The sequence below is a fragment of the Microchirus variegatus genome (assembly GCF_963457635.1).
Source record: "Microchirus variegatus genome assembly, chromosome: 20".
In the NCBI taxonomy this organism is placed as follows: Eukaryota; Metazoa; Chordata; class Actinopteri; order Pleuronectiformes; family Soleidae; genus Microchirus; species Microchirus variegatus.
In genome coordinates, this window is record NC_139821.1 from 4,175,695 (window position 1) to 4,190,099 (window position 14,405).

Sequence of the window (14,405 nt, forward strand, 5' to 3'; positions counted from 1 at the left end):
TCAGTCATGTCTGTCACTGTTCACACTCAACACTGAAATAAAGCATCGATTCCTAAACAGCAGCCAGTCGCTGTGTGTTGGTTTTCCCGTGAACTGCGTCTGAAATATTGATTTCTGTGAACCAGAATCAGAGAACAAAAGGCCGACAACAGTCTCAAATTGATTGAAATTTTGAGGTAAACTTGCAAGGATTCCGAGAACAAACATTTCAGAAGATTCTACTCGTCACAAGCAAAGCAATTTGGTCACATAAACGTCACACATTTATCTTTTTAATGTTGTCATTAAACTTTAGTGTTCACCGCAGTCAAATGTGCATGAAAACAACAGGCCTGGTTTTGCCGCCCGCATGCAAAGAAGCCAAAGTCACGTATACACAAGACACACCTTTATGTTCCGTTCACCTGTGTTTGACCGTCAGAGAATTTCATTACATAACTGCTCATATTTTACGTCTCCCCATTGCATCATCTCCGTCCTCCAGAGGAGGCATCAACAAACACGACGACCGATAATGAGGTTATTTTATCGCGCTTTATCCTCATCCTAAAGTCTTCCCATCAATGGGGAATATTCCTCGTTGTTGTTGCCCATGAGAGGGACATTTTCAATATTCCCTAAACTATGCAGGATGTTTACCCTCATTGGGGATGGTTAAATATCTTGTTGAGGGGGAGATTGGGGGCTGTCTCCACTGCCCCCTACTGTCTGTTAGCGTAAAAAAACCAGCCCCAAGATCAGGGCTGCCGTCCCGAAATCAGGACGTCCCGCAAGAAACTCAACAGATTGATTTGAGGCACTAGCCATGTACCGTCGATAAGATCAAGGCAGTGATAACGATATTTCGGACGACATCGTCAAACGGGGACGGGGACTAATAAACTAAACAAATGAGGTTCTTATGAAAATAAAGGTTTACATAAGTCATCAATCAACTGATGTAAATGTTCCCCTCACACACACACACTGATGTACCGATGCATATTTGGATCATAAACCTCTGCAGGTTGCGACTCTAAAGACGAGAGGACGAGCATCACATCCAACATTTGAAAAGGTGGGCATTTTATAAAACTTTTCTTATTTAGATTCAGTTGCTTATTAATAATAATAATAATAATAATAATAATAATAATAATAATAGTAATAATAGTAATAATGAATTGTATTACTTTGACTGCCATTGAATTTTGGTAAGAATCTAACCACTGATGACATCACAAAAATTGTCACATTTTCACACACACACCTCTCTTTCAAAACTCATCGGATTTGAGCGTAGTTTGGTATGTGTATGCCAGATGACACGCTCTACCATCAGACAAAATTTCGTCCAGCTCTAATCCAGATTACAGATTTGGCGCCAATCTGAATTTGGCACGGTTCAGTCCCACTGAACAAGTTCAGATGTGTATATATGTCAATATGGCAACAAATACAATTTCAAACGGCGGATAAAATGTCCAGGATTTCTTTATACAAGTTGGAAGACAGAGCATTTATTCATAAATATAATTAAAATTGGGTAATTTCTTAAAATATCTTCCGAAGGAATTTCGCGGTTCCTCGAGGAACGCCGACCTCAGCATAGGGCGATAGGGATATTCACTAGTCCATCACAGGGCCACACATAGAGACAAACAACCATGCAACCATTCACTCTCACACCTACGGTCAATTCAGAGTGTCCAATTTCCTTAATCCACAAACTGCATGTTTTTAGAGTGTGGGAGGAAGCCACAGATCGGTCAAACTGGTGACTTTCTTACTATGAGTGAGTAAGTTGATTTGACGATTTTGAATTTTTTTTTAATCACCTCTCCATCACTGTCTCTTCAGGCCTCCACTATTTGAAAATGTCAGTCAACTACTCCTTCCATCCTCAGTCCCCGGCTTCCAACGACACCCTGCAATCTTCTCATTGCTTGGCCTCCATCCTTGCGCTCCACGTTGCCTCGATCGTATTCCTCCTCCCACCTTCCGTCGGGATCCTGTACCTGGGTTTCCAGCAGTGGAGTACGCGGCACTCCTCGGCAGTCACCATGAATCACGCCGACTTCTTCACCTACAACATGGCCGTCACTGACCTGCTTGGAGTTTTAGGGAATATAATAATAAGTAATAATACCTAACTCAAACCAGTCTCACGCATCTAAAAACAGTGACCTACTACACTGCAGCTTTCCTCTGGGTTGGAAGGATGATGTTTCCCATCCTGACCTGTTGGGAGCGCTATCTGGCTGTTGTTCACCCGATCGCCTACCGGAGAATGAAACAGCGGTTCGGGATTCCCATCAGAAGTTTTTGTGTCATTTGTGTTTGGTTGCAGGGCCTTTTGTGGGCTGTCATATACATACAGAAGATCAGAGTTAAGAGTGCCATGGTCATACCGAATATCATCCAGGTGTCCTTTTTTCTGATCAGCATGTTGTTCTGCAGTCTCTCCGTTCTCCATGTTCTGATCCGCCCACGGCCAGGTGAGATGGGCGGGGACACAATGCGGATTCACCGATCTAAGCAGCGGGCTTTCTATACCATCCTCATTGTAATGGGAGTGTTGTTGTTGAAGTTTGTAGGCAGCTTGGTGTGCATCGTGTTGAGTTCCACAGTACCACTCACCTACAGCTGTGTCATCAACGAAGCTCAAGAGTGGTCGTCTCTGCCCAGCAGTCTGGTGTTACCGCTGCTGTTCCTGCGCCAACATGTGAAACTGCCTGGCTGCAAACACCGTGTCTGGTTTAGGGTTGCAAAAATGAAAGGTTGCGGGGACTTAAATGTATTTAAATACGACCAAAGGTCAAGTAAGTTTTGATGATATAAGGGACGTATATATTTGATCTGTGGTGTTAAAGTTTCTCTATGATATCAACATGTTTTAGAGAAGTTAGCTAGTTAAGTAACGGCGTTACCGGCGGCAACGTTAACGTGTGATAACGCATCATTTTAGGTCTCTGTGACACGGGAGCTGTTGATCTACTGCTCCCCCATGTGGTCAGTTTGTGTCACCAAGGTAAAGCTGAAAAAAGCATTTCAAATGCCGAATTTACAAAATAAGACATTTGAGCTTACTGATGGAAGCAGCAGTGGATCAACAACACCGGTCAGTTTGTGAGAACATCATGTTGCCCTGCCTTTTCCACTCTGTATTCACTCTCAATCATGTCTGTCACTGTTCACACTCAACACTGAAATAAAGCATTGATTCCTCATTGAATTCCTGCCTCTGAAAGGTTTATTTCTGTGAACCAGAATCAGATAACAAGAGCGACGTCCACAAAAATCAACTTTCAATGCAAAAACAGCCTGACAAGAAACAGGCCAGAAATGGTTTTTACATTGATTTAAATGTTATTGTTTAAAGACAAACAATTAGCCAATGAACCACTTTTAGAGTTTTAGAGTGTTATGTTCCATAAACAAGGAAAAAACAGGAAGATTGTAACATCCTTCCCAAACATTACCTTCGTTAATACCCTACAAACCTCCGGGTCTATTCGAATGGATGTTACTCAAAACTTCCTGGGCTCCAAAGACCCTTAACCCTAGAACACTATCGCTCAAATTCAAAACACCATCACTAACGCCGGGTGATTTTTACCCGAGATAATAAATATACCCAATAAAAAGTACTTGTCATCAAAATATATCAAAACATGACAATACATGACACATTTGAGTAGCGTTCTTTTATTTTAAACTGCGTCATGTCTAACAAAATGAAAAAAAAAAAAGCATCATGAGGGGACTGTATAAAAATGCTCCAAAATTACTGGAAAATTAGGAATTTGGGAAACAAAAAATTTCGAAATAAAAAAAAATAATGTAGATGAAAACGGTTTTCATGAAAATTACATAAATGTATTTGCTCTGGTGAAAATCACCCGACAATGGTGTTCTAGGGTTACGCAAAGTACGGGCGAACTCTAGGCAGTCGTCATCTTCTTTGCGTAGGGCATTAATGGGCCAAATCGCCTGTTGGCAAAAAAACGTTTCCCACCAAATCTCCGACAAGTTCAATGATTCTGAACTCCAAATTACAAAAATTACAACATACCAACTCACTGTCCACCAACACAATGAACTCCTATGACCTTGTCTCTTATTTGGAGAATGTTGGGGGAAAAAAACTGTGAAATTGGATCATCCAGAAACATTCCACTTTCATTGTTATGAATATGACGGCGTCGGCGTCAAACAGTAAAATAATGTTTGTACGTATGAAAATGAAGGTTTGCATAAGCCATCGACTGATGTAAATGGCCCTTATATATCCTTATATATACACAACCACACACAGCCACACACACACATAAATACAGATGGACTGATGCATATTTGTACCATAAACCTCTGAACTGCAGGTTGCGACTCTAATGACACGAGAGAAGGATTTGAGGTGGGCATTTTATCTTGTCTTAGATTGCGTTAACAATAATAATAATGATGATGATGATGATGATGAATTGTACAACATTGATCAAATAGGTTATGTTTCCATCCTTCTGTAAATTTGTCCAGCTGTTATACAGCTTACTGACGACAGTTTTTGTCATATCAATACAAATTTTTTTTTATGTGGTCACCCAGTTATGATGCCAATACATTTAGGCAAGAATCTATTGTCAAAATCTGTCAAAACCATCTGATTTAAAAGAAATTTGGTATGTGTATGCGGGATGACACGCTCTACGATCAGATTAAATTTCATCCAGATCTGGTCCAGATTACAGTTTCGGCACCAATCTAAATTTGACATGATTCAGTCCCATTGAACAAGTTCGGATGTGTTTATCTCAGCGACATCTTAACAGATCAGGATAAAGTTTGTCCTGTTTATGTGAGATGTTAATAGCTATAAGCAGGTGAAGTTCTATACAGATCCAGAACTTTCTTCTGCCTCCAGTGGATCAAAAATATAAACATTATGTTTAAGCCTTGGTGGAGATCTGTCTGATGTTGTTTTTCAAAGTTTTACCGATATTAAGAAGTCAAAGGCAATCAAATACAGACAATTTCATACATGGATAAAGCGGAAAATCATCATTTTTAATATTATATTTAATATGTTTTTTAATGGAATTCAATATAATTATAGCACCTTGGTTAACAGAGAATACAATTTGGTCATTTATTGAAATATGATCCCAAGGAATTTCGTAGTTCCTTGACGTAGAACCCTACCAATTTTGCCCGGCACTTACTACAGGATACTTTTTTTACGTAAACTTTGTATTTTGCAAATAGTATTTAGCACAAATTAGCAATCTTTATAGTAAGGCAAGTTAGTTTCCCACCCGATCAGTAGGGTCACTACAATGGGTAATGGCGTCCGAGAGAGAAAGACTGTTGTTGTTGCAGCTAAATAACATTGAAACCGTTTCTCACCTGAAAATTATGAAATAATATTATGTGTCCCAGAACGCAGTTTTAAGATAATTTGAGGTGAGAAATTAGCCATTTAGAGTCTAAATATGTGGTTTGTGTATTAAGATATGACGTATTTATAGTTTGCCAGCGATGTTGTTGGCGGTGATCAGCTCCGCCTCTGTGGACGCTCGGTAAAAACAGTTGGGTGGAGAACTTTTAGTTGCACTAAACAGCTTTGAACTGTGGAGTGCAGCATTACACCCCTTGAAGACAATTATGGAGGTACTTTGTTTTAGCATTAGCCCCAAGCAAGTAGTCACCTAGTTAAATTTACATGTTTACTCACAACACATATAATCTGACTACTTGAAAAATCGCTTACATTTTGGCGCACATGAAGCTTTTTCAGTAGTTAGAATTTCCTCAAAACACCGACGTGTATTGTGCAAGCCTTCAGAGCAGTTAGCATGGTCGTAGACTCATGTTACCATACAGTTGAGTTTCTCTCACGTTTTCTCTCACCGTCTCTTCAGGCCTCCACTGTTTGAAAATGTCGGTCAACGACTCGTCATCGTCACTCGACGGCTCCCTCCGTCCTCAGTTCTCCGCCTCCAACGACACCCAGCAATCTTCTCAATGCTTGGCCTCCATGCTTGCGCTCCAGGTTGCCTCGGTCACATTCCTCCTCCCGCCTACCGTCTGGGTCCTGTACCTGGGTTTCCAGCGGTGGAGTACGCGGCGCTCCTCAGCAATCACCATGAGCCACACCGACTTCTTCACCTACAACATGGCCGCCATTGACCTGATAGGAGTTTTAGGGAATATGATATACATTTACAAATCTCAAACCAGTCTCACGCATCTACAAGCGGCGACATACTACATTAGATGTTGCCTCTGGTATGGAAGGATGATGTTTCCCACTCTGACCTGTTGGGAGCGCTATCTGGCTGTTGTTCACCCGATCACTTACCGGAGAATGAAACAGCGGTTCGGGATTCGGATCAGAAATGTTTGTGTCATTTCGGTTTGGTTGCAGGGCCTTTTGGGGTCTGTCGTATTCATGCAGTGCATCAGAGAGAACTTCGTAAAGACCATGAGGAACATTCTTATACTAAATGCCATGCAGCTGTCCTTCTTTATGACCGTCATGTTGTTCTGCAGTCTCTCCGTTCTCCATGTTCTGATCCGCCCACGGCCAGGTGAGATGGGCGGGGACAGGATGCGGATTCACCGATCTAAACAACGGGCCTTCTATACCATCCTCGTTATAATGGGAGTGTTGTTTTTGAAGTTTGGAGGCAGCTTGGTGTGCACCGTGTTGAGTTCCACAATACAATTCATGTTCAGCTGCGTCATCAGCCAAGCTCAAGAGTGGTTGGCTCTGCCCAGCAGTCTGGTGTTACCGCTGCTGTTCCTGCACCAACATGTGAAACTGCCTGGCTGCAAACACCGTGTCTGATTTAGGGTTGCAAAAATCCAGGAATTTTAAAAATTCCAAACATTTTATGGGACTTAACGGGAATGAACTGGAGATTTTTAAAATTAAAGGCTGCGGATTTAAATGTAGTTGAATATAAGGTGATATGAGGTCTATATTTGATCTGTGGTGTGGAGTTTAACTACAGTTTGACCGTAGCTAGCTAGGTGGTATGTGGAATTTGGTGATTTTTAGCACAAAATATATTGCACTACTTTTTACCTAAAGGAATGGTTTCATAGAGCTTCGGTGGCCAACGTTCCACAATTCCACAAAACTCCTGTGTGTTGCGATGTTAAAATCACAAATTTTCTCTTTGGACTTTGGTGTGGGAGGATGAGTGAACCTTTTCTTCTTACAATCTTAAGACTTTAGCTTATATAGCATTAAATAGATGAGCTTTTTCGTCTCTGTGTGGCTAAAATACGTTTTCCCCTGAGGTTGGTTCTCGGGCTACAGGTGGCACTCACAGCACAGTCTACAGGACTCCACGTCGATACACATTTCAGGAACCTGGACTATTGTGACATTATAACGTGTGAAACTGTGACTTCTATCGTCAGCTGTCCTTTAGTTTGTGGTCTATTCTGATGCGCGTGTTGTTTGTATCCGTGTATAAATGGATTGTGCGTATTACTTTGGAACACAGCTATGTCGATAAATAAAGAGCTACATATACCCTAACTCGGCAACGCCGCTGTTTAAATTGACCAAGGGTTAGCCTGACCCTGACCCGAGCCTTTGAAAGGTTGATGGAACTGCTCATATTGAACATACACAATACTGGAGAACATCTTTTCCAGGTTGGGAACATGGAATCCTTATGCTCCCATCAGTTAAACCTGAGGAACATGTGAACGGTGTATGCAGAGGTCATGGAGTTTGCTGCAGGAGCACCACCTGACGGAACAGTGGTTTGTGCCACACCATCTGATTTGAATATAGAGCCGTGTCTGTTCAGGGTTGATTTGAATTCTGTCAAGCGTGATTGAATAAAACAATGAACGAAACCGTTTAAATACTTCATGTATTAGAGCGACAGGCAGTTTGTACACTTTCACTCTCCGTGAAGCAAAGACCGCACACTTCAAGCGCGGCGGCAGTGGATCGCCCCGAGCGTATGCTAACGCAGGAACAAATGTGGAACATTTTCAAATTAGTTTGACAACATGCAAAATCCCTTGCCGCCATCTGTCACTCCGACACCGTCTTTACGTCTAGATGTTCGTCAGGAGACGCACAGTCAGTAACAAACGCTGCCGACGAGAGGTGAAGGTAATTTAATGGTCGTTTTTTTGTATCGACGACATTTATGGTTGTATTTATCGCCGATTTATGTAAATGACAGAGTGCTGATCTCAAGCGTTGACGTAAATCTAGATTACGTTTTCTTTAAGTGTTCTAGATTTTGTACATTAATATAAAAATAGTTCAACATCTCTGAATATAATGTTGCTGCTTTGCATGAACACAAAGTGATAGTTTATTGTGTGAAAAGCCACAATATCCACTTGTTTTTTACTTTAACACAGCACTGCAACAATTAATATCAGGAATCGCTAACTATTTTTTTTCATTACATTTTTCAGCTTCTTAAATGTGAATATTTTCTGTTTATTCGCTCCATACAACAAAATCAATTGTTGAAAATTAAATGATTAAAAGATATGGATATAATGTTGCTGCACATGATTGTTTTACGTCAATAAATAAGTTTAAAACCATAATTAAATCATCTCCTTTGTGAAAGCAGGAGCTGAAACTGGTCTCTAATTATCCAACGTTTGTGTGAAAAGGTACAATATTTAATCTAAGTATTATGATTATTTTTGTTTGACTTTGACGTAACACTGCAACAATTACGAAAATGAATCACCGACTATTGATAGATTTATCAGTTCAAGTGGTTTGCTGTTTAAAAAAAAAAAAAAAATTAAAGGTCTTTACGGAGCCCCCGAAATGACATGAGAAAAAAAAATGACGAAAACAAAAAGAAATCTCGAGTTTTAAAGTCGAGATCTCGAGTTTCCCAAAAAAAAAAAAAATTTGAATTTTGAATTTTTGTTTTTCATAATTTTTTGAAGTTGAGATCTCGAGTTTCCAAAAAATATGAAAAAAAATTTGCAATATTTTTTTTCCAAAAAATTTTTTTCAATTTTTTTTGGAAAATCGAGATCTCGACTTTGAAACTCGAGATTTCCCCAAAAAAATTCGTAATTTTTTTTTTTCTCATGTCACTTTGGGGGCTCCGTAGGTCTTTGCTCCGAATGAAATGAAAAAAAAAAGAATCAGCACAAGAATTGAGTAGAAAAGTAATCAGTCCTATTTCTGATGTTCTTTTCTTCACAAAAGCAAAATGTCAGCCAACTCGTCTTCCGTCGTATTCACGCTGCACTGCCAGGACGCCCGCACTGCAGCGATCATCTCCGCGGCCTACACAGCGAGCAGCATCCTCATCCTCGTCCCCGTGTCCGTCTTTGTTCTCCACGTGGGTCACCGGCGATGGCGACAGCAGCGCTCCTTCGCGACAACGAGCCACTCGGACATGTTCACCTACCACGCAGTTGTCCTCAACCTGATCTACGTTTTCGGAAGCATCTTGTACAACTATGGCGCACACCTCGGTGTTAATGTTTTCCTTTTAGGGTCATATTTGTCCATTCCCTATTACCCTGGACTGACGTTGATTCATGTGCTGACGTGTGTGGAGCGTTATCTGGCTGTGGTTCACCCCATCACCTACATGGGGCTGAGACAGTCGGGCGGCGTCAGGATCAGAAACATTAGCCTTGCATTCGTGTGGCTGTGGATTTTTCTCTGGGTCGGGATTTTTCATCTGTACGTCCCTGAAATTCCTCTGGCCCCGTATTTCGTCACACTCATCTTGGCCTTGGTCGCCATCTCTTACTGCAGCATTTCTGTCCTCTGTGTTCTGATTCGTCCAGGGCCGGGGGACGTGGGCGGGGACAGACAGCGTGTTGACCAAACAAAGAGGAGGGCTTTCAACACAATGGCGGCCATATTGGCAGTGCTCTGGTGGTTTTTTGTCAGTTTTATCGTCACTATGGCTGTGGAGACGTCGCAGGCGCTGAGTTACAGCGCTGGCTGTACGGTGTTGGTCGCAGCTCTCTGGTTCAGTTTGCCCTTCACCCTGGTTTTGCCTCTGCTGTTCATACATAGATCAGGAAAACTGCTCTGTTGCTCTTAATGGTTTATAGTTCTTTTCTCTCGGCTGTACCCTCTCCAGAGGTTGCTTCTCGAGAGGTTGCTCAGGAGTATCTCTCTAGACCTTGACCTGGCAGGGACTAGAATCAACAACAAAGCTCCCTTTATTTGTCGGATAAGATTGACTGTAGGTTAAAGTTCATCTATTCTGCTGTTATGGTGGGTTAGGGTAAGGGTAAGGGTTGGGGTTCGGGTTGGGGTTAGGCTAAGGGTTAGGGTAAGGGTTGGGGTAAGGGTTGGGGTTAGGGTTAGGCTAAGGGTTATGGTTGGGGTTAGGGTTAGGCTAAGGGTTATGGTTGGGGTTAGGGTTAGGCTAAGCTTTAGGGTTGGGGTTAGGGTTAGGGTAAGGGTTAACCCTAACCCCAACTGGGCCGGTGTAGTAGAGCATCTACGGCCGGTGTAGTAGAGCATCTACAGCCTCAGTGTAGCCTCAGAGAGAACGACTTAATTCTGATGCACCAACTCTCCATCCTCTGCCGGTAAGCTAGCACATTTAACCTAGCTAGTATCGCAACCCTGGAGAGCCGCGAAACCCGCCGGCTTGCCACAGTTTCTCGCCCGCCCCCCCAGAGCCGTAGATGTTGACCTGATCCTTAAACAGCAGCGAGTCGGCAGCCGGTCAGTCGTCATGGAAACACGTCAACGCGTTAACGCGACCATAGTTCCTATCAGTTAAACTCGAGTAACGCGTGAGCAGAGGTCATGGAGCTTGCAGGAGCAGCACCTGATGGAACAGTGGTTTGCGCCACACCATCTGATTTGAATATAGAGCAGTGTCTGTTTAGGGTTGATTTGAATTCTGTCAAACGTGATTACAAAAATAAATGAAAACATCAGGTGTTCAAATGAAAATGCTTTTAAAAAAAGAACCTGTAAATACTTCATGTATTAGAGCGATGGTGCAGTCCGTAGTCTGTTCGCCTTCCACCGTTTCCCTGTCAACTTTCACTCTCCGCGCACCAAAGACCGCGGACTCCAAGCACGGTGGCAGTGGATCGTCCCCAGCGTATGCTAATGCAGGAACAAATGTGGAACATTTTCAAATTAGTTTGACAACATGCAAAATCCCTTGCCGCCATCTGTCACTCCGACACCGTCTTTACGTCTAGATGTTCGTCAGGAGACGCACAGTCAGTAACAAACGCTGCCGTCGAGAGGTGAAGGTAATTTAATTGCGTCTTTTTCAGTTCATATTTTGAATTCTAAAGTGTTTTTTTTTGTATTGAGGACATATATGGTTGTATTCACTGTTTTATGTAAACGACAGCGTGCTGATCTCAAGCGTTGATGTAAATCTATAATATATTTTCTAGTATAGTTCTGTCCAAATGGTTCAAAACAAAATGGTCATAATATTTTTATAATATTGTGTTATTTTTTTATAAGCAGTACTAATATGAATACCACTAATCAGTGAGAAGACTTTGTGCAACATTAATATTAAAATAGTTCAACATCTCTGAATATAATGTTGCTGCTTTGCATGAACACAAAGTGATAGTTTTCCGTCGATAGAGAAGTTTAAAATCATAATTTTAAAAGAGGATATTAACGTTACAGCAGGAGTCAAAATCTGTCTTTAATTACCCAACGTTTATTGAGCGAAAAGGCACAATATCCACTTGTTTTTTATTTTAACATGGCATTGCAACAATTAATATAATGAATCGCTGACTATTTTGATTATTAAATTATGAGTTTAAGTGTTTTTTGTGTGAATATTTTCTGGTTTATTTGCTCCAAACACAATAAATTGTTGAAAATGGATCAAAAGAATGGTCAACATGAATATAAAGTTGCTGTTTTGCATGAGTTTAAGTTTAAGTGACAAAAAATGAAAAAAAAAATGAAGAAAACAGAATTAAATCTCGAAGTCGAGATCTCGAGTTTCCAAAAATTATATATAAAAAAAAATTTGAATTGTTTTTTTGAATGAATGAAATAAAAAAAAAATTGAAATTTTTTTTTTCATAATATTTTTGGAGTCGAGATCTCGAGTTTCCCAAAAATATGAAAAAAAAATATTTTTCACATTTTTTTGGGGCAAATTTTTTTTTTCACATTTTTTGGGGAAACTTGAGATCTCGACTTTGAAACTAAGATTTACTTTTTTTTTTTTTTCTCATGTCACTTCGGGGGCTCCGTAGGTCTTTGCTCCGAATGAAATGGAAAAAAAAAAGGAATCAGCACAAGAATTGAGTAGAAAAGTAATCAGCCATATTTCTGATATTTTCTTCACAAAAGCAAAATGTCAGCCAACTCGTCTTCCGTCGTATTCACGCTGCACTGCCAGGACGCCCGCACTGCAGCGATCATCTCCGCGGCCTACACAGCGAGCAGCATCCTCCTCCTCGTCCCCGTGTCGGTCTTTGTTCTCCACGTGGGTCACCGGCGATGGCGACAGCAGCGCTCCTTCGCGACAACGAGCCACTCCGACATGTTCACCTACCACGCAGTTGTCCTCAACCTGATCTACATTTTGGGGAGCATCTTGTACCACTTCGGCTCATACCGTGGTGTTAATTTTTCCATTTTAGGATCGTATTTCACCGCTCCCCAAATCCCTGGACTGACGTTGATTCATGTGCTGACGTGTGTGGAGCGTTATCTGGCTGTGGTTCACCCCATCACCTACATGGGGCTGAGACAGTCGGGCGGCGTCAGGATCAGAAACATTAGCCTTGCATTCGTGTGGCTGTGGATGTTTCTATGGGTCGGGATTTTTCATCTGTACATCCCTGAAATTCCTGTGGCCCCGCATTTCGTCACACTCGTCTTGGCCTTGGTCGCCATCTCTTACTGCAGCATTTCTGTCCTCTGTGTTCTGATTCGTCCAGGGCCGGGGGACGTGGGCGGGGACAGACATCGTGTTGACCAAACAAAGAGGAGGGCTTTCAACACAATGGCGGCCATATTGGCAGTGCTCTGGTGGTTTTTTGTCAGTTTTATCGTCTCTCTCGCTGTGGAGAACTCGCAGGCGCTGAGTTACGACGTTGGCTGTACGGTGTTGGGCGCAGCTCTCTGGTTTGTTTTGCCCGTCGGCTTGGTTTTGCCTCTGCTGTTCATACATAGATCAGAAAAACTGCTCTGTTGTCCTTGTTAATTTTTAATAGTTCTTTTCTCTCGGCTGCACCCTTGCCTCTAGAGATGTGCATATTTGATTTGGCAAAAAAATCCCTTTCCGCATGTTACCCTCCCATTAATCCGGGCTCGAGACTGGCACTAGGAGTGCACTGTGGCTGGGGAGAAATGGCAGCGTCCAAGCTACAATAAGCAATGGGGATTGGGTACCTTGCTCAGGGGTGCCTCTAGACCTCGACCTGGCAGGGACGAGAATCAACAACAAAGCTCCCTTTATTCCCAGCTATTTGTCAGATAACTTTGACTGGGGAGCGTACCCATGTTCCCCGGGTCCTATTGCTGCGTTCCAGAGCCCATCCAAACAAATGGGATGCGGGACTTATCCTGCCTGAATTGTTCTAGCTCCTTCTTCAAAGCGTTCCAGCAATTGAAGTCGAATGTTGGAAAACACGGACGATCGCGGGCGCTTTAGATTTATTTAGTTTGAAGAGGCATTTTGACTGGCAGCAATTCAGTCTACTCACACACACATGCAAGCCGGATATGTAAAAGCAATACATATCGATATGTAACGTCATGAGTATACTTTTACCGTAGCCCTACATATCTTCATGCTAACAGATAACGACGACATAATTTCACGGCATAACATAAAATTGCTGTGTCTTCAGTTTATAGCCTATTCATGCGACTCCATGGGCGCCGCCATTATTCTCCGACACCATTTTGGTGACGTCGGGGTAGGTCGATAAGCCCTGACTTCGTGAGTAGGAGGTCCCACTTCGACGGGCACTTTTTCTAGTTGGAGGTAGGATAAGTCCCACGTCCAACTGGTTTGGACGGGCTCTGGAACGCAGCATATGTCCAATGTTCTGTTTTTATCCTCTTTATGCGCCTAACCCTAACCCACACTTTGACAATCCTTCTCCGGGTTATATGGCCGCCCCATGTCGTCCTGACCATAACCCTACCCTTTGAATGGTCTTCTGAGGGGAAAGTAGGGAACGTAGGGATGATCCTGTTGACTGTAGGTTAATGTTAATCCGTTCTGCTGCTATGGTGATGAGCAGCGCCCTTAAAGGTGAAGTAAGTAGTTTATAGTGACATCTAGAGGAGAGGCTGAAATTTACAACAAAGAACTGCTCCTCTGCTCAACCCCTCCCATCCCTGAGCGCAACGGTATCCTCAACCGGTCAAATGTCGTCCTCGTCGTCTTTCTCCGTGTCAGCAGATGAGGTTCGTGAGGCGAGGG